We start from the raw sequence: 22,136 nt of genomic DNA on the forward strand, positions 1-22,136 counted from the left end.
CTGGGCTCAAGCGATCCTTCTGCCTCAGCCTCCCGAGTAGCTGGGACTACAGGCATGCGCCACCATGCCCAGCTAATTTTTTGTATATATTTTTAGTTGTCCAGATAATTTCTTTCTATTTTTTTTTAGTAGAGACGGGGTGGGGGGGTCTCATTCTTGCTCAGGCTTGTCTCGAACTCCTGAGCTCAAACGATCCGCCTGCCTCGGCCTCCCAGAGTGCTAGGATTACACGCGTGAGCCACCGCTCCCGGCCGAGGCTGAGAGCTTTTAAGGGAAAGCAGATACAAGTAATCCAGAACTAGTGAAGCCTGAAGGGCTCCACAGAGGCAAACACAAAACTAATCTGTAGAGGGTCTCCACAGCTCAGAGCAGTAAAAATTAATTAACTTCCTTATTTTCACAAGAGCTATTGAGAAGAGAGATAGAAAACCTATTCTCTATTTTAATCTAAGTATTTGCATGCTACACATCTGATAAAGGGCTGATAACTAGGATCTATGTAGAAATGAGGAAAATCAGCAAGAAAAAAACTGAACAACACCGTTAAAAAGTGGGCAAAGGATGATGAAACAGAAACTTTTCAAAAGAAGATAGACTAATGGCCAGCAAACACATGGAAAAATGTTCTACATCTCTAATCATCAGGGAAATGCACTCAAAACCACAATGAGATCATCACCAAACTCCAGTGAGAATGGCTTTTATCAAAAAGTCCCAAAACAACAAATGTTGGTGTGGATGTGGAGAGATAGGAACACTCATACACTGCTGGTGGGACTGCAAACTAGTACAACCTCTTTGGAAAGTAATAAGGAAATACGTCAAAGAACTAAAAGTAGAACTACCGTTTTATTTAGCAATCCCATTACTGGGCATCTAACCACAGTAAAAGAAGACATTCTATAAAAAGACATCTGCACTCAAATGTTTATAGCAGCACAATTCACAATTGCAAAGATGTGGAAACAACCCAAATGCCGACCAATACATGAGTGGATTAAGAAAATGTGCTATGTGTATACCATGGAGTACTACTCAGCCACAAAAAACAATGGTGATCTAGCACCTCTTCTGTTATCCTGGATAGAGCTGGAGCCCATTCTACTAAGTGAAGTATCACAAGAATGGTAACACAAGCACCACATGTACTCACCATCAAATTGATATTAATGGATCAACACTTATGTGCACATAGAGTAGCAACATTCATCAGGTGTCGGGCAGGTGGGAGGAGGGAGGATGGGATGGGTATAGTCACACCTAATGGGTGCGGTGTGCACCATCTGGGGGATGGACACACTTGAAGCTCTGACTCGGGAGAGTCAAAGGCAATATACATAACCTAAACATTTGTACCCCTGTAACATACTGAAATTAAAAAAAAATCTAAATTTCTTATATATAGATGACTTCTTTTCTTCTTTTATGGAAAAAATGTCCATTACTTTGATTCTTAAGGAAAATTTTGGTACTTCCAAGTGCTCATATCTATCTTCCATGTTTTCTTAAACTTCTCTTGTATTTTCCATCTTTTCATCTCTTTGAATTACATTCTGAGTACTTTCCTTACGCCTTCAGCTTATCTGGTCCTTTGTTTAATCCATCTTTTTAGTTTTTCCTTTTAGTAACATTTTCTTTCTTAATGAACATATTTCATAACTAGAATTTATATTTGGTTCTTTTTTTAAAAATGCCTTTTTTCAATATGTCCTTTTTTCTTATCAATGTTATTATTCCATTATCACTGATCGTTCTTAATATATTTATTTTTAAGACTTTTTAAGGTAATTATACTATCAATGGTTTAATTTATCTAATAGAATTCTTCCATTAGTTGCAACAACTAACACTCTCTTAGGCAGTGAGTTTCTGCTTATGGTTTATAATTTTGGTGTATGAGCTCATCTTCAGGGAGTTGCCTCCCACCTATATACTAATTATTCTATGAGCTGTCAAGCTTCCTTTTGGAGTGATTTTCTATTTTCTTTTGCTGGATCTCTATAAGTTTTACTAGTTCTAAACCAGTTTTACCTTAGACTTATGTTTATGTACTGCTTGGGTTATGCAAATTAAGATCCCATAAGCAGCCCAGATTTGGACTTTCAATTTCCACAAGAGTTTGTCCATTCATGGCCCAGATAAGATCATCTGTTTTCATGCCATATCCCCATGCTATATCCCAGGACTCTCTCTGAGCCAGATTATTCTAGCTCTTTTCATAAATTGGACAAACTCTCCAGTTTTGTATATCTATTGTATAAAGAGCTTTAGATATAAGCTTTAGACATGTTGATTCTTCCATTTTTTTGTGGACTTTTTTAACATTAAGAAATTCTTTGTAAGTAAAAATGACACAAGGTCATAATTCCATCAAAATTACTCTATGTAATTAGTGAATGGCCAATACACAGCTTGGTATCATTTACTTTGGCACCCAAATGTGAGGGAGAAGGGCTTGATTGCCCTCCTTGATTAAGGGTAAATGGTCTTGAATTTTCTAGCCAAAAGGGATCTGAATGACTTTTCAGATTCTGACATTAGGGACATCCTGCTCCCCTTCGAAATCCATTATGAGACTACCGCCCATGAATTTGTCTAAATCATTTTATATCTCTTCATATATTAAAATAGTTTCTTGCCTTTGGTGTGAATAATACGTTTATGGTTCACTGAGTTAAATAGTATTAGTCTTTAACATTTATATGAAAGCAAATTTTGATGAACAATATTTTGAGGAGGAAATCCTTTTCCTTGTTTTTTATTATTATTTTATTTTCCTATCTTTCACTCTGATTCTTAGACAATTGTTGATTTGGGAGTGTTTCCATTAAAATATCATTTTACATGCCATTTTTAAAGAAGAAGCAGGGCATAGACATTAAGATTCCCAGTTCAAAAGTCAGACTGCCTGGGTTTAAATTCAGCCTCCACCACTTACTACCAATGTGTGACTTGGGCAAGCTATTTAACCTCTGTGTACCTCAGTTTCCACATCTGGAAAATAAAGATGATGATGCTGATAACAGCACCTGCCACATAAGGTTGAGATAAGGTCTGAGTTATTACACGTAAAGCACTTAGAACAGTCCTCAATATATGTTAGGTATTATTATATTTCAAATTTCCCTGAGGCTTCTTGCACAGATATCTCCATAACATAGCCTAATGATTTCATGGTTTATGGGAAAATTTCAAGGCATACTAACTATCTTGAGGCATACAGAAAGAAATAACCCTATGCTATCACTTTTTGTGATCTCTTGCTTTTTCCATGAATGGATACCTGGAAATAAATGAATCCAAATAACCTTTCCTTTTTTCAGTCAATGCACTTGTTGAGATTGTTTATAGGAAATCTCTTAGGAATGAAGGAAGTTGAGGCAAAATAAGAGACCTTCAGCTGTGAGGGCAGAGAGGGCCCTCACACACCCCTGCTGGACTTGTGGGCCAAGATAAACATGCTTGGCAAGGAATGCCTTGCTCGCTCCACCCTGTCAACTAGGTGATGAAGGTTTTGGACTGTGATATTGCTACTCCACCCAACTTCTGTTCCATTTTTAATATACCTTTGTGATAAAGTGTATTGTATCCATTTTTTAAAAAGCCTTGAAGGTGTGGCTGACAAGAAGGAAAGCAATATCCTGCCTCTGCCTCAGACATGAAGTCTTCCAGCCCTGGCTCATGACTTGCCTCTCTGTTCTAGCTATACAGCTCAGGTTCTACATTTTAAGTCAGTAAAAGCAACATCCACATACCCTGCCACCTGCAGAAGTGCCAGAAATTGTCCCTGGCAAACATTCAGGGACAATTGATTGAGTTCACAATGGTCAGTCACAGAAAGAATATCAGCACACCTTGCTTTCCTCAACAAATATTCTCTGCATAAAAACCAAATGTTTGCAAGTTGAATCACTTTTTAAATCCATTGGGAATTTGCTACTTAATAAATGCTATAGACAGTTATTTATTGAATAATAAAACTTCTTTATAAAGTATTAATGCTCCTCTAGCTTATTTGTTTTTCACATTTTTTTTCTTTTATTTCAGCATATTATGGGGGTACAGATGTTTAGGTTACATATGTTGCCCTTGATTCCGCCCCCCAAGTCCGAGTTTCAAATATGTCCATCCTTCGGGTGGTGCGCATTGCACTCCTTGTGTATACAAATACCTGTCCCCTCCTCTCTCCTCCCCCCTCCCCCCTGCCCGACATCCAATAGATGTTATTCTTATATGTGCATTTATGTGTTGATTAGTTAATACCAATTTGATGGTGAGTACAAATGGATCCCGTTCTTCTGCTCTTGTGGTTCCCCACTTTGGATAATGGGCTTAAGTTTAATCCAGGAAAGTATAAGAGGTGCTAGATCACTGTTGTTTCTTATGATAGAGTAATATTCCATTGTGAACATATACCAAATTTTGATAATCCACTCATGGATTGACGGGCACTGGGTTGTTTCCACATTCTTGCAATAGTGAATTGTGCTGCCATAAACATTCAGGTGCAGATGTCTTTATCGTAGAATGTTTTGTGCTCTTTTCGAATTTGAGGATCTGGTTTTCTTTAAAGCGAGACACATCTATAGCTTTAGTTTGTCCACTATACACGTCATCTAGTCTTTGGGTGTTCAGGAATATTAGAGCATGAGACTTAATGACCTCTGCTGTTCCTTCCAGCTTGAAATTCACTATATCTTACTAAGGCAGTTTAGGAGTAATTAGAGACACGGCCTCTGATTTTCTCATTCCATCCATAGTCTGAGGGACGGTGTGCATCTAGTATCAGTTTCTCACACCGCTCCATGTGATGCTTCATAATGGGGCTAGCCTGACTGCAGTGGTGGACGTGACATAGAGAGCAAAAGCAACAATAAACTGACATTTTGAAGCTTCCTCAGAGATTTCTTTCTATGGCTACGTTTCCTGCTTTATTTTTGGCCATGAAAAAAATTATTATAAAAGATCAGAAATGCCTGTAACAATCAAGTTAGGACCTTCTTTCTGGATGTTCCCTTGAGCACAAGGCACTACATACAATATTTTGGTTTTGTTATGAGTGCCAGTAATGCCATACAGGGAAAAGCATATTAACTCTACTTAATATACTGGAAAAAAGTACTACAAGTCAGTTTGGTTACTTGCCAAAGTTGCCCAGCAGGTTATGATGAAGCCAAAGATGCTCAATTTTGTGACAGAATTACTAGGCTATACCGCTTGAAGTTGAAATGTCTGACACCAGATATATTTTAGTTCATAACTTCCTTTATCATCTCCATCGAACATCACACTCTTCATCAGGGCATTGATACATTCACCAATTCACCCTTGAAATAATCTCAAGAACAAAAGGCAGCTGAAAGGTAATAATTCAACACTAATTAGATACCCAAGCCACAAGCCTCCAAATACAAATGTAAGTAGTATTTTCACCCCATCTGTGGCTGAATAAATACTTTCACGTTAGTGTAAGCATTTGAAGTCACACAGATTAAAAAAAAGAGTGTGTGACTCACATCAGCATTATTTCATCTCTTTAATTGCATAAATAAGTGTGATAATCTATTTGAAACATCTTGAAAAACTTCAAAGAATGAATAATCATATTTGGTATTATTATTGCTTTTAGGAATAGTGGCATGGTAAACTATCATCTGACCTTAAGATCATTTAAATACATTATAAAATATTTTACATGAGTAAATATGACAATTTATATGAAATTATTACCAAACTGATACGGAAAGAAATGGAAAATCAGAATAGTCCTATAGTATTAAAGAAATTGTATCTATTTTTATAAACCTTTCCACAAAGAAAATTCCATATCCAAATAGCTTCACCAGTGAAGTTCCAGAATTGAAAGACAAAATAACTTACACCTCACAAACATTACCAGAAAATAGAAAAAAGAGATAACGGACACTTCACTATTACTTATCAGCCAAGCATAATCTTGATGACAAAACCTGACAAGTACATTACAAGAAAGGAAAACAGCAGACACATGGATGCAAAAATCATAATAAAATTAGCATGACCTTTTTTCCAGGTATGCAAGAGTGGTTTAAGATTAAAAAATTGATCATTGCACTATAACACATTAGAAAAAAGAAAATCACATAATAAATTCAATAGATTCAGAAAAAGCATCTGATAAAATTCAACACCCATTTATAACAAAAGTGCCTAACAAAAAATTCTGCAGCAGACATTACACTTAACTGTAACTTTTGGAATAAGACAAAGATACCCACTATCACCAATTCTGTTTGAATTATACTGGAGGTCCTATTATAGTATATACAATAAGGTAAGACACAGAAATAAAAGGCATAAAAATTGGAAAGGGAAAAATATAATTTTTATTATTCATTATTAGAATTAATAACTGTATTTATCAAGCCCATTGGATACAAGGTCAATATTCAAAAATCAATTAGCTTCTCTATACAAATAATAAACAAATAGAAAATGAAACTTTTTAAAAGATATTAATACCATTTACAATATAACATTTAAAACATCCATTTTAGCAGGTATATGAAAATGAATTTAAAGAACGAACATCAAACAATGATTGTTTAAAGAGTTATAACAATCTGATGGGACAAGTGCTTAAAAATACATCCAAAATCAATATAAATATAATTCATTTTTAATAATCATTTTCTAAAACCAATGTCTAAATCTTTCTTCTTCTTCCTCCTGTTTGTTAGCTGCTACATTTCTCAAAGGCAAGGTATCACAGCCATTTGAAAACTCACCAATAATTCCCTAATAACATCAGATAATAGGTATGGCCTTCAGGAAATATTCCATGGAAGCCTTTGGTTTTAAATGGTTTTATGTCTTAGAAAAAAAGTATAAAATGAAAATAAATTAATACATGATAGTCAAAAGTCTCTTAAAAGTATAATCTCACATGAAATCAGATAGCTTCTTCATGCAGAATGTCTTATAGTATGTTACATGAAAATATACAAGGTGTTTAGAGAAGCAATTTTGAACTAATAGAGAACTTCTGAATACTACCTCAGGCAAGGCTGAGAGTACTCAAATATTGTGTGACTTTATGATGAATTTACTAGACCCCAGGGCCAACTTGAAATCCTCTTTTTACTCCTCCAGATTTTCCATACAGTTCCTCACTCAGAACAGCTCCAGATGTCTATGGGAAGAAGAGCTAGGACTTGGCCATTTACACACAGACCACAAATGAATTACCCAGAGTATTGCTGGCAGAGGGACTTAAACGTAAGGACATGGGAAAATCTTCACAGGTTGCCAATAGTTTGTGTAAATTGTGAGAAGACAAAAGGGAAGTTTCAAAAAAACAAATCTTACTAACATAATTCACATTGGACAATATGAGCACATTCCAGTCAATACACTTCATAGACATGATCTCACTGGTCTCCCCAACATCCTTACAAGGAAATGAGGGGGACAAGCATGATTCCACCCTTTAGGTCAAAAGCTTCATTCTTCACTCCTACTTGTGGCCAGGAGTGGGTGGGACACATTTAAACATGGGAACAAATTACCGTCTTCCTTGCTTTCTGAGCCCTCGACATGTGGGTGAGCAGGTTTGCCTTTTCACTGCTTGAGGCAACACAATTCCCAAAACAACATGTCTGAAATGTTGGGGACTGAGTCATTGGCCAGTGATAATTCTTAAACAACTGCTGGTTTGTTTCTCAACCATTGCTTGGCCATGCTTACTTGGACACAATACAACATGCAATGAAAATGCCTAGGATGATATTTTCCTCTTTGGCCTAGAGAAGACTTTTAAAAAGAGAAGACAAGGGTCAACGCGGAAGTGGGGTGAATGCACTAGGAGGATATGTTGCCAACACTATAGGTTTGAGATCTGGAAATGGCAGCCCATTGGGCCTCCAGAAGTTCTCCCAGACAGTAAAATATATTTCCATTTTTCTGTTGGTTTTTTTTTTTCTGCAAACATATCTCAAAACTTGTTTCACTCCTTCCTTATGTGTGCTATAAAAAATATCCATGGCAGAAGTGTTCAAATTCTCTATAAAAATAGTTACTAGCAATTAGAATGTTAAGGAGAAGTCATTAGAAAAGACAGAAATATAATTGCAAAAATGTATTGGATAGTACTTTTCACATTAGGAAATGCAAGATAATTTATTCAAAGACCAACTCCTTACGACTCATTTGATTATCATATACTTAAAATATGTTTAGATTTTTTCTTTCACACATTAGAAATAAAAAATGACTCAAATATTGACAGATGAAAAGCACAGATCATTCTCCATATAAATGTTGACACACATACTCTGCCCACATGGCTATCTCTTGTGGTTAAAGAACTCAGCAGCTTCTAGCAGACATCTGAGATGAGCACCATATGTGGTATAATAATGCATTATTTCACTAAAGCTTTCAAAGCTTGAGAAAAATAGCCTGAAGAATTAGATTGTCCCTTTCTGAGCCAAGGTTGCAATCTTCTGTGTCCAAGATGTGCTTGAAAACACTCATTAGGTAATTGTCAAAGCTTAGAAAGATCAGCCGAAGCATAGAAATAATATTACTGCTGACTTCCCTTTTCTGTGTTCAATCCAGATGGACACATGGAAAGTGACATTTATAAAACAGCAAAGAAAAGGAGAACGAGGAAACAAAAACCTTCACATCTATGTTCTTTTTGTAGGATCTTATTATTATTTACTCTGTATAATCCCCAGAAAATGGAAAAATTGTATCTATTCAATAAATTCTGGAAAGTCTCCCTCTATCTTCCTATAATATAGTTTCTAGTCATTGTTGGGCAATTATATTTCATATATCAATATTAAAATCAACAACATGAAAGGCAGTTTTTAATATCAAATAAAGAGTCTTGAAATGCAAGTCAGAGAACTTCACTCTTTCGCTGACTTGGTATATGACCTTGAGCAAGTCACTTAACTTCTCTAAGCCCTCCTTGCTTCATCTGTCAAACAAGAGAGATGAGATAAATTATCTCCACACATCTTTCCAGACAATTTCACTCTTTTTGCACATTGGTTTATGTTTGCATAAAAGGCTCAATCTGTTTCTGGCATGGCAATGACCACATCAGAATCTCTATTTGGGATAGTGAGAAAAACAGGCCAACACATTTATAAGATTAATTATCGTGGCTAAAAAATACATAAATATAGATCGGGGTATATTTTTATTATCCACAAAAATTTCCATTCCTGAGTTACTTTATTAGTAACTGTTACTTCAACCATCCCTGGTGAGATTTTCCAGTAACTCTAGGTCAGAAACTGTGAACCCTATTTATTTTCTAAAAAAAAAAAAACTCTTGTATTTTCCATCTGCAAAATTTTCACACCAGTGGCTTAGTTCCTTAGGGTCCAAGGGAGACTTAAAGATTTGAGGGGAGGTGAAAGATTTATGAAGAAAGTTTAAAGGAGGTAGAAAGAGTTTGAGTGGAGAGTGTATTTAGTCTAGAAACAAAAACCACAAAGTGTGGCTTAATAAAAGTCATCAAGACTGTGAAAGACCAGCTGCCCTCTATTTCCTCAAAGACTAGAATCCAAAGAAACCGCCTTTGATTACAGCAGGGAGTGCTATGATTTAAACCCAAACAAGAATTTCAGGGTTGGGTCCCTGAAACAAGTCACTTAGGGAGATTGTCAACACCTCTCCAAGGTATCTTAAGACTTGGGACAGATATGAGGCTAATATTAGTTCATGTGTACGAAGGGCTTCTATATTCAGGCTTGTGCTAAGTACATTACGTTTATTATTGCCTTTCATTTCACAGCAGCCCTATGAGAGAGGTGTTGTCTTTATTCGTATTTTATGAATAAGAAAACTAAGATTCATCACGTGGCTAGCAAGCAGAAGAATGTGATATGAACCCAGAGAGCTGGACTCCAGAGCAAGCTCATTTACCAGTAGGCTCTACTGCCTCTCTGAGATGGATTGATTCTCACACAGTTAGTTGCAGTTTTATTTGGAATAAGAAAGGGAAGCTATTGGATTTGACCTTCAAATGTAGGAAGACCTTTTATGTCGAGAAATACAATCTGAAGTTCTCCACCTCCACCAACTCTGCAATAATTAGAAATGGCTTAAGTGGTTTGGAGTTGTGGAAAGATCATAGAATGTATGAGAACTCCACCTTTGTGGCCTCAGACATTTCATTTAACCTCTCTGATGCTCAGTTTCCTTTTTTGCCTATGCAGCACTCTTCATAGACCACATGCATCAGAAACTCAATGGTGAATGAAATCTGAAAAATGAGAAAAATAATAACTATTACACAATGTTGTGTTTAACACTCAGTGAGCATGAGTTCCCTTCTCTCTTCCCCTTCTGCATCAGAGATTTAGGTTGCAGAAGGAAGAATTCCCTGACATTAAGTGTTGTAAAATATGCTCCCAAGGGCAGAAAGGAAGAACAGAGAATTGTTATCTCCTGAATGAACTTTCTGAAAGTCCAGAGAGAAAAATCATCAGCACAGTCATTATTTGCTTTCTCCTTTGTACTCTCATAGGCTTTTTCATACCTCTATTACAGTGCTTATCATATTTTAATTATTTTTTTACATGCCTTTCTCCCCCATAAGACTCTGGATTCTAGAAAACAAAGTTTGTTCCTTTCTGTATTTACCAAAATTGTACCAAGCACTGAGCTTGGCACATAGTAGAGACTCATAAAATATTTGTCAAGTGAATGAATGAATTAAAAAATAAAAGAATAAAAATTCTCAGTTGGAAAAGAAGGAGAAGAAAATCACAGGAGAGAATATATAAATTAAAACTTATTTCACTTACTGAGACTCATAAGCCATTCATTGAAAATGGAAATAAGTTTTTGCTTCATTTAGATGCAGGAAGAGCTATAATTAGGCACAATATGTAAATGTCTTTCATGATTGTTTAAAGCTTCCAGAACTCCCTTCTTTGCAGCTCTTGAGGGACAGGATAAATTCTAGTTTTTGCAAGGGAGTGGGCTGTCCTTCTGGGAAGCAGGTGGGTAGGACCATATGATTTCTTCCAGCCGGAGTTTCAGCAACTCAATGATTCCAAACAAACCCTTGGGATTCCTCCCAATCAAATGATTCTTTCCAGTTACCTTGACTGTCCCATGAACAAGCTCACATTAAAAGAAGAGCCCAAATATTCAATGCAATAGTTGTCATATTACAACCACTCTGTTTTTACATAAGTACATTATTTCAGCCCAGCAGAAGTGCTGTGAATGTAGGCCAGTAAAGACTGGGACTTTGTCTCTATAAGACCAAACCAATAGGCTGAAAAAAAATGAACATTTTGTGAAATTAGGTCTGGGAGCCAAGAACTGAAATGAGCTTTTTTTGAAGTGACTTGACTACATAAACTGTTTGGAACAGTCCCACTGGTCCAGGTTCTTGGACACCACCTGGGTGTTATCAGGCCTGAAATCTCATGACGTTCTGCCCTCGTTCAGGTTCGTCATGCAGCAGGTAATGTAAGACCACTGTGCCACTGGACCACATTTAGGGCATGAATTTACAAGAAGGGCTCTCTTCTCAGGTTTAATCACTGTGTACTGACCTCCTCCGGGGTGCCTGGGACTATACTAAATATTTTGTATACATTCTCTATAATCCTAAGAACAATCCTGGAAGGCAGGGGTCATTATTTCCATTTCAAATGGGTAGAAATGGGACAAATTTCCCAAGGCTGTCCAACTACCCAGATCAAGTCAGGATTCAGACTCCAATGTATCTCTCTGCTTGCCTTCCTGAGGTAGGAGTGTTGGGGTACTGTTGGATCATTTAGAGGCATTTGAACCTGAAAGCTGTGAAAAGACAGACCTGTAGACATAAAGCAGTATTGGATGAGCAGTTGCTATTCTTTAGTGAGAGTTTATCACTCAGTTCAATCCAGTTGTACATTTTTTCCTACTGAAATGGAGAGTTTTCAGGTCTCTATAACCCATTTCCCATTGCTATTTGTGAATTGTCAGTATTTATTTTAATGATAGAATCATTTTTTAAGGTAGAGTTGTATGTTTTCTTTATAATGTCTGAATTTGGCTCCTTATAGAGTAATTTTCTGAACGAGAATTGTGCTTCCATTACCTAATTGCACAAAGTTGCCAAAATTTAAAAGGCTCTGGGAAGGGGAGGCAGTGCAAGAATTCAAGTGGACCTCAAGGTCTTGCTCTTAAAAGAAATGGAAATATTTTTGGACTGGATTAGCATGACTGGATTGTCATCCTATTTGCTGGTGTAATTGCAGCTGGAAGGGGAGAATGAAAGGCATTGCTTCCCTTCCCACTTTCTCCAGTGATACCTAAAACTGAATTATGCTATTCATAAATAAATCTTTCTGAATAGTTCAAAGATTTTACTATCTTTAAAAACTGTTAATATACTACTTTAGTGCCTCACTCTGAGGAGTAAATAAATTTATTCTTAATATCACAAAAGACTCAGGAAAAAAAATGATGTCAAACAACTAAAATGAAAGCTCAGGCGGGAAGAAAACAAGAGCAAATGATGCAAAATGCTGCATTAAATGCTGATGGAAAGGAAAACTGCTTAATAATGTCTTACTGTCATCAAAAGTATTGAGAGAAGGAACAAGTATTTGCATGCCTTTGGTGTGCCCAAAATCTAAGTATCTTCTAAATACCATAAACATCAGCCTTTTATTTTGAAATTTATATATATATATAACTATGAAATATATTAATTAGTCACATTCCACTAGATAGTAAAATTAGTATACTATCCCCATTCTTGCTAATCTTGTCTTTCTCATCATGACCCTAGAAATTTGCCAAATAAAAAATGTGTCAATGTGAAGTTAAGAAATGAGACTCACCCTTCCCTGCACACTATACTGTGTATCGATACACGTTTTTGTCCCTGTCCTCTGTCTCATGTTATAGAATTGTACAGTCATTTTATTGATTCTCCTACATTTGTTTTCCATTTATAATTGTCCTTCTTATGGCTTTCCACATAGAGTAAATGATTTTGCTTTCAATATAAACATATAAAATTTACCTCTGGATACTAAAATCTTATGGCTAAGTCATGTTGGTTTTATTTATTTAAGTCTGTAATATGGAAATAAATAAAGTAAGCTCTTAATAAGAGTGCTAATTCATCTACCATGGAAGTTTACTGTGATTAAAAAAATACGAATATAATGCCTTACTCATGTGAGGTACACGGAAGAGAATTTGGCAACCTTTTCAACCATATGAGGCTTTTTAATTTTATCTTTTTTGTTTTCAATATTACATAAAAATGTTGGCTCTAATATATCTTAATATCATTCTTGTTCATCAAGTCATAGGAAAGAAATCCCCCAAAGGTAGCTACTTTTGAACAATCCATACAAAACCAAAATCATTGATTACATGTATCAACCTCACCTCATTAGAACTGACCATGTAGCCCCAAACAGGTCTTAAAATTTCCCAGACAAGGCAAAATAAATTTAAATAATTTGTTGCATACTCAAAATAATAATAGAATCATGGGTTACATTTTTGACCACAGACCTGAACACAACTTTTAATAGAATGTACCACAATACTATATAATATTAATGATACACCTTATTCAATTTAGTATAAGGATTTTTACAATGTATGAAAATGAAGAAAAAAGAACAATGAAGTAGCTAGTCATTCATCTCACTTAATGTTGATTTATTTATTTCAGAAAAAGTAAGTTCAGAGAAGTATCCACAAAGTAAGAAATACCCATAAATTTATACGAATTTTTTTAAAAGACCTGGGGAGAGGGTTTTACTAAAACCAGAAGTCAGAGAAATACCTTCTTTATTCTATCCCAAGAAAAACAGTGAATTTTCAATAGGAGGTCTCTCAAGGCCTGGAGGCAGGGAAATAAAGTCTTCAGAGCAGGAGAACAGAACACTGGAATCAAGTGGCCTGGACCACACAGTGGGGCACTTCTGCTGTGAGTGTTAGCTGTGATCTCGGCAATGACCTTGGCTGAGCTCTACAGCTGTTAATCTCTGAAAGTCCAAAGACAATGGGAACCACCTAGCAGCAGGCAGACCAGTGGCTTCCAAGTCAAAGAATTCAAACTTGAGTCCTACTAATTCTGAGTAAAGATTTATCTTGTTATCAATCATCCTAAAGGTTTTAAGTGGCCCTGAATGTCTCTTCCATACGTTTTAGCAATGTGAACAGAAGTACTAGAAGTAATTTTGGAGTTCTCAATGCTTTGAATATCAACAACAACAACAAAAAATTGAGTCCTGCCTCTCTCTACTACTTACTGCCTTTTTGACATTAGACAAGTCACTGAATCTTTTTGAGCCCCTGTTTCCTAATTTGTAAAATATTGATAATTACAGTGATTGCAGTAAGGATTCTAAAACAATGGAAGTAAAAAGCACTTTGTGTGCCATTAGGCACTATGCAAATGCTAGTTATCCTTATTTGTGTGTGTGTGTATGTGTGTGTGTACTATTATTGAGGACTAAAAGATTCTAAAACTTTTCCACGTCACAAATGGAGACGGGTAGATGAGAGAACTGCATTCCATGTGATGAGCAGTCCTGGGCAGGAGGCTGCAGATGTGCACACAGGAATACCAGGGAATACATACAGTAGGTGCTTACAATTACACAGCCCCATGCTGGGCTCATAATGCCATCCAATTGCTTACATTACACACATACCTAATATGGACCAGGAAAAATCTGGTACCATCTTTATTTAGGGTTCAAACTGAAAATCAGGGTTGCAGTGAGGCTTTGGTGAGAAACTTAGTAATAATAATCTTCTAATAACAGCTAACTAAGTGTAGTTAATGAAACAATTTGAGAGCATAACAAATGTTTGTAATTTTGGCAATTTTGTAAATAGTTCAGTCACTGACACAATAGTTCCTGGTACTCTGCATTTTCCAACACACTTGATGAATTATTTTACCCATAATGTGCCTGTAAAAAAAGGCAGCACAAAGAAAGTTGGCTTATTTTAGATCCTAAAATACACCCACCAGCACTTCACCAGTATAATCATCAATATTCATACAAAACCTCAAAATGCCTCCCAAACCCTTAGGAGAAAAAAAGTGTTTCAAATAGCTATAGATTTAACTGTATTTTGTGTTTTAATACAGTGAAAATATGAAATCTGTTATATATGGATATATATATATATACTCATTCTCAAACTATGTCAAATGATAGTGTATTAGTTTCTTACTGCTGCTGTAACAAACTTCACAAATTTAGTGGCATGAAACAACACAAATTTAATATCTTACACAGTTCTGAGGTCAGAAATCCAAAAATGTCTTACAGGACTAAAATCAAGGTGTCGATGGGGCTGCCTTCTTTCTGGAGGTTCCTGGGGAAAATCTGTTTCCTTGTCTTTCAAACTTCCAGAGGCTGCCTGCATTCCTTGGTTCATGGCCTCATCTTCCATCTTCAAATTGCATCACTCCAACCTCTGTTTTTGTCATTATGTTCTCTTTTCTGACTCTGATCCTCCTACCCCTGTCTCATAAGGACCCTTGTGATTAGATTGGGCCCACCCAAACAATCCAGAATAATCTCCCCATCTCAAGATCCTCAACTTAATCACTCCTGCAAAGTCCCTTTTGCCACGGAAAATAACATAGTCATAAATTCTGGGGGTTGGGACACAACTGTTCTGGGGTGTCCACTATTCAGCATACCACAGGTAGTTTACTGTGTTATCATTACCTCTTCTCAGAAGAGAAATAATGCATTGCGAGCATTAAAAGTTTGGTTTAAATATGCCCACTGAGCCTATGTGATTGAGCTCTGCAATCATTATGTCCCGTTCTTCCTGCCTAAGTCAGTCTAACTCAGTTTCTTGCCCTCAGCACTACTGACATTTGGGGCCAGATATTTCTTTGCTTTAGGGGGCTAACCTGTGCATTGTAGGAGTTTTAGAAACATCCCTGGCCTTCCACTAGATATTTATAGCAACCCCTCACCCTCAGTTGTGACCATCAAAATGTGTCCACACTTAACCAAATGTTCCCTGGATGGAAAAAAATTGTTCTCAGTAGAGAACCACTGTTCCAAACAGAAAGTAGCCAAATTATAGTAATGGCTTCTTTAAAGGCAATAACACTTAGAAGGCAAAAGATCCAATGGTATTAGTTAATGCCTAATCTTAAAGGGACAAATGTAAGTCATTTGTCTCAGCATTATAGGCTAAATTAATGAGTAATTCTATTTGTGCAAAGGACAAGAAAGTCAGAGTTGACTTGTTCATTGGCACTAACTCATCCATGTGACACATTCAAGCGAGGGGCTATATATGAGGCTATCAATTCTTTGGGTATCAGGCTAAGAGCAGAGCCTTAGATTGCAACATTTCCAAAGGCTGTGAGCCTTTCACGACAGTAATCAAATCTTATTGTCTCTGTTTCCATAGACCATAATCTCCTCAATCTAAACCCAGCATTATTTCCATCCATTATACTATGATGATTCTCAAACACAGGAATGATACTGTTTCGGAAAGAATACAGGCCAGGCCCTGAAACTCACTTCTTGGTTAATCCCCAAGCTTTAGTCTTTTGCACTCTTCTTTTCATAATTTTTCCCCATTATTTATTTTGTTTTATTCCTTAAATCAACTTTTAAAAAATATACATACTACTTTAGCAGTAATATAATGAAATCATGTTTTGGAATGTTATTGTAATTGTACTAAAGCATATTACATTAAATACATGACGTAAAAACTTTTAATGTTTGTCCATATGCCATTTAAAAGTAACTCACCACTAGATGTACATGTGATACTTTGAAAAATACTGCCCTAGGGGCAACCAACATCAGCAAAAGTCTGAATTTCTAACTTTTAATTCTAAAAATGTCTTTCCCATCTATTCATCTTCCTCACAGATGAAGGAACAGCAAAATACAGTGAACCAAACTGCTCACAGAGAGATGCTGAAAGTTCTTACAACTAGAGAGAAAACCACAGGCTACTGTTTACATACTTTGCTAAAAATCTTCCTTTTTATTTTTCTTTAAAACACGTAATAGTTAGAAAGCATGCCCTTTAAAATAGCATCACCAGTTTGTACTGATATGTTTAACATAAGACATCAACCAGATAATCACAGACGAAGCAAACTAAAAAATTAGGGAAAATAATCTAGACCAGTGTTTCCCAAAGTATATTCCACAGAATATTAGTTCTATAGGATCTTAATAGACATTACATGAAAAAGGAGGGGAAGGTGGAGAATAAGAGGAAGATCTGTGGTCAAATAATTTTGGAAAAGTTATTAAACAAAGTTAAAGAACTTCTTTATTGTAACACTTCTCAGATACTGTACTATTCTACTGTGCTTTGTGAAACTTGAAGGGAAATATATATATTAATCGATGAGCCTTAGATGACGAAAATCTTTTTTCTCTAACAGCATTTCAAGGGGCTAGTATTCCAAGGAACGTATTTTGGGAAACACTGATCTATCTAGATTAGAAAAAATTTTATTTTCCTCAGACTATTGAGAACAAACTTCAAAGTACTGGATATTTTTAAATGCATTCTATCTTTTTTTTTAAAAGTACCTAGAGATGCAGTCTTTTTCTGGGTTATCTTTGTTAATCACTGCCTTGTACCCCCAGGGACTCAAAAAATATTATTGGATGTGGATGATAAATGAATATAAAAGACAGCATGGAACTTATTTTACTGGCAGTAGCATGGTTTGTACTGGCTACCTCTTTGCTTTAAGAAGTAATTCCTCTCAACTCATAATGCTGCACAAAATGTGCGTCCTGATAATCTAAAAACAATCTTTGCCAAAGCTGATATCACCTAAAGGGCATGAATGCACACTGTTAAAATTCATGAAATCAGCAAACAGAATATTTTCCCTAGAGCATTCTTACTTATGTCCATGCACAGCACACAAACCTGCAAGGGGAATTCTAAATGGAGATTAAGTCCATGAACTGAAAATTAATTTGTCAAATTTAATTTTCCTAGTGACTACAATTGACCCTCAAACAACATGGGTTTGAACTGTGAGGGTCCATTTACACACAGATTTTTTTCAGCCAAACATAGGTCAAATATTCAGTATTCTCAGGATATGAAAGTTGCCTATATGGAGTCTGACTTTCACATATGGAGTCTCCATAGGACCAATGTGGGACTTGAGTATGCGTGGATTTTGGTACATGCAAGGGGTCCTGGAACCTGGAAACAGTCCCCCATGTATACCAAGGGATGACTGTACTGCATATGGTTTGAGATGCAATTGTGAAAGTGAATGAAGTGGAGCCCAGAGTGCCTCCTAAGACAGGTAAAGCCACAAAATGTTGTCAAACAGAGTTCTAGCATGAGATATGAGAGATATAGCAAGTGACACTATCATCAATCAGATAGTCATGATACCATTTTACGAGGTATTCTACTCAATTGTAGTATGAGCTTGGGCAAATCACCTGGCTTTTCTAAAACCCAGTTTCATCTACTGAATGAGAAACTGGAGGGAGGGACCAACTACCACCTTGCTACTCAAAGTGTGGTCCATGGACCAGAAGCATCAGCATCACCTGGGATCTTGTCAGAAATGTAGAAACTCAGGCCTCATCCCAGACCTACTGAGTCAGAATCTTCCTTTTTACAAGAGCTCTAGGTAAGGTGATACACAGGTTTTCTAACTCTGTTCCTAGCACCTCAGACCACTCCCCACCCACCCCCACTGCCAACCACCTTCATGGTGCCTCATTCTAAAGGCAGAATTAGCAGTGAGGGTTAATTTTTTTAAAAAGCTCTGATAATTCAAGCACTCTCTTTGACAGATAAGGAAACCAAGGCCCAGAGAGGTAAAATATTAATAGATTTTCTGAAACCATGTAGCACCTCAGACCACTCCCCACCCACCCCCACTGCCAACCACCTTCATGGTGCCTCATTCTAAAGGCAGAATTAGCAATGAGGGTTAATTTTTTTAAAAAGCTCTGATAATTCAAGCACTCTCTTTGACAGATAAGGAAACCAAGGCCCAGAGAGGTAAAATATTAATAGATTTTCTGAAACCATGTAGCTAATTAGGAACAGAACCCAGATTTTACTATTAGTTTTCCAATGCAGTTTATTGCACTGTTTCAAGAGAATGTTACCAAAGTAATGAGATTAAATTGTCAAATGTTAATGTTACAACAAATGAATAGTAATGTTTTACTTCTTGTGGAAAAGCCTTTTTTTTAAGTTTAAAAATGACTGCTTTTTAATCAAATTATGTTATTCCTGGAGGTACTTAGAGAAGAATCAAGTTACAGAGTGTCTCATTCCTCTTCCAAGCGATAGGAAAGCCTCTATACTTGGGCCAAATGAGCACTCTCCTCTTTCCTCCCTCTCTCACCATCAACACACACACCCCGTCACACTCACACACACCCACCATCACCGAGTGAAATTCGGTTATGAACAACAGCAGAAACCACATGAGTCCACAGAGCAGGATGCTCACAAGCCTGGTTTTAGTAGGTAACTCCTTCAGCAACCAGCACATACCTTGCCTAAAACCACTGGAACTTTCTGTAGCTTGAAAACCATGTATATCTCGAACAGCCACAGTGAAATAAATGGGTAATAATTGAGAGAATAATATTATGACCACATTTAAGTAAATTTCACCAATGCTCACAATATTGAGTATAGTGGACATTTGTATATTCCCTGGGTGACAAGTGTCTCTTTCCTCTCTTTTCTATTTTGTTCCCACTTCTTTTTTCACTATTGTCACTGATGGTAACCAAGAGACAAGAGTAGTTCTACCAAAGTCAGAAGGAGTAACGAAACCATTTGAATGAACAATTGAACACACTGTATTTGGCCTTAGCTGGTCAGATGCATTCTTCAATTTGCCTCAAGGCTATTCTGGGTTTTGCCTGGAAAAAAGTCTCAGGTACTATACAGTCATGGGACACATAACAACATTTGGGTCAACAGCAAAAAGCATACACTACAGTGGCCCCATAAGATTATGATAGAGCCAAAAAATTCCTATTACTTGGTGACCTTGTGGCCTTGTAATGTTGTAGCCCAACGCATTACTCACATGTTTGTGCTGATGCTGATATAAACAAACCTGCTGCACTGCCAGTCAGATAAAAGCATAGCACATGCAATGATGTACAGCACTTAACAATAATGATAAATGACTATGTTACTGATTTATGTATTTACTATGCTATACTTTTTATCGTTATTTTACAGGGTACTCTTTCTACTTACCAAAAAAAATATTAACTGTAAAACATCCTCAGGCAGGTCCTTTAGGAGGTATTCCACAGGAGATGACAGAGATGTGAGTGTTGTTGTCTCTGAAAACCCTCCACTGGGACATGATATGGTGGTAGAAGACAGTGATATTGATGATGCTGACCCTATGTAGGCGTAGGCTAATGTATGTGTTTGTGTCTTAGTGTTTAATAATAAAGTCTAAAAAGTAAAAAAATAAAATATAAAAAATGTTTAAAACAAGAAAAAGATCATAGAAGGCCAGGTGTGGTGGCTCACACCTGTAATCCTAGCACTCTGGGAGTCCAAGGTGGGAGGATCACTTGAGCTCAAGAGTTTGAGACCAGTCTGAGCAAGAGCAGGACCCCATCTCTACAAAAAATATAAAAATTAGCCAGGTGCAGCTGAGGTAGGGGGATCGCTTGAGCCCAGGAGTTTGAGGTTGCAGTGAGCTATGATGACGCACTCTAGTTGGGGCAATAGAGCAAGACTGTCTCCAAAAAACATAAATAAATAAGTAAAAGAAAAGAAAAAGATCATAGAATAACAATATAAAGAAAAAATATTTTTGTACAGCTCTATAATATGTTTGTTTTAAGCTATTATTGCAAAAGAGTCAAAAAGTTTTAAAAAAATTAAAGTTTATAAAGCAAAATTGTTACAGTAAGCTAAGGTTAATTCATTATTGAAGAAAGAAACTAGTTTGTACAAATTTAGTGTAGCCTAAGTGTACAGTGTTTATAAAGTTTACGGTAGTGTTCAGTAATGTCCTAGGCCTTCATATGCACTCACACCACTCACTGATTCACCCAGAGCAGCTTCTAGTCCTGCAAGCTCCATTCGTGATAAGTGCCCTGTATAGGTGTACCACTTTTTGTCTTTTATACAATATTTTTACTATACCTTTTCTATGTTTAGATATGTTTAAATACACAAATACTTACCATTGTGTTACAGTTGCATACAGTATTCAGCAGAGTCACATGCTGTACAAGTCTGTAGCCTTAGGAGCAATAGGCTATCCCATATAGCCTGGATGTGTTAGGCTATGTGTTAGGCTATGTGTTAGGCATCTAGGTTTGTGTAAGTACACTGTATTTACACAAGGACAAAATAGCCTAATGATGCATTTCTCAGAATACATCCCTATCATTAAATGACATATGATTGTATTTAAAACAAAGAAAAAAATTAATTGCATGGTGCCATGTTTACCCTTTGAGAATGATCTTTTTTCTCTTCTCCCATGTAGAATTTAACATGATTATTATCAGAGAATTGTAAAGCCAAATGTGTCAAACCAAAAGCTAATGTCAGTACTTCTTTTATGCTTGATAAATCTAAATTATCTTCCTTATTCTTCAATTATTTCCTACCTGTAAATCTTTGTAACTTTGCGGGATTCTTTGTTCATAATCTCTTTGTCTTATACAAAGCTGCAGGGCTTTTTTGATAGATCAGCATTCTTCAGTGTAATGAAATTAGGTGATTTACAAAGTTTAGCCAAATAATAAAAATATCTAGCACCTGATAGAAAGTTAAGAACTGAGCAAAATGCATACTTTCTCTTCTCAAGAAATTTTTCACTGCTGGCAGAAGTAAAAACTGCAGTAGGTCCTTATAAAACACAGATGTTAGGGAATATAGCTAGCATCTCCTCTAACCAAATTATATCTTTTCCTTTTTTTTTTTTTTTTAGTAATAGTTCTTAATGGTACTCATCTTAAACCACAATATATCCAAATAATAAATAAATTTTCATACCAAGATTTTATAGCAGTACTATTCAATAGAAATTTTAGAGCCATATATATAATCATAAATTTTCTGGTAGTCACATTTAAAAAGTAAAATGAAACAGGTAAACTTAA

General features: G+C 36.2%; 1 protein-coding gene across 2 annotated transcripts in view; it reads left to right on the forward strand.

Moving 5' to 3' along the window:
* COL8A1 (collagen, type VIII, alpha 1) overlaps positions 1-22,136 on the forward strand; it is a 157,960-nt gene that overhangs the window by 34,363 nt on the left and 101,461 nt on the right. The window contains exon 2 of one of the 2 annotated variants that reach the window (XM_012652820.1): positions 5,302-5,363. The exons of the other annotated variant lie outside the window; for it this stretch is intronic. The gene's annotated coding sequence lies outside the window, so the exon portion shown is untranslated. The remainder of the gene's footprint in view (positions 1-5,301; positions 5,364-22,136) is intronic. 2 annotated transcript variants of the gene reach the window in all.

Source organism: Propithecus coquereli, unplaced genomic scaffold (genome assembly GCF_000956105.1).
Source record: "Propithecus coquereli isolate 6110/MARCELLA unplaced genomic scaffold, Pcoq_1.0 Scaffold40, whole genome shotgun sequence".
NCBI lineage: Eukaryota > Metazoa > Chordata > Mammalia > Primates > Indriidae > Propithecus > Propithecus coquereli.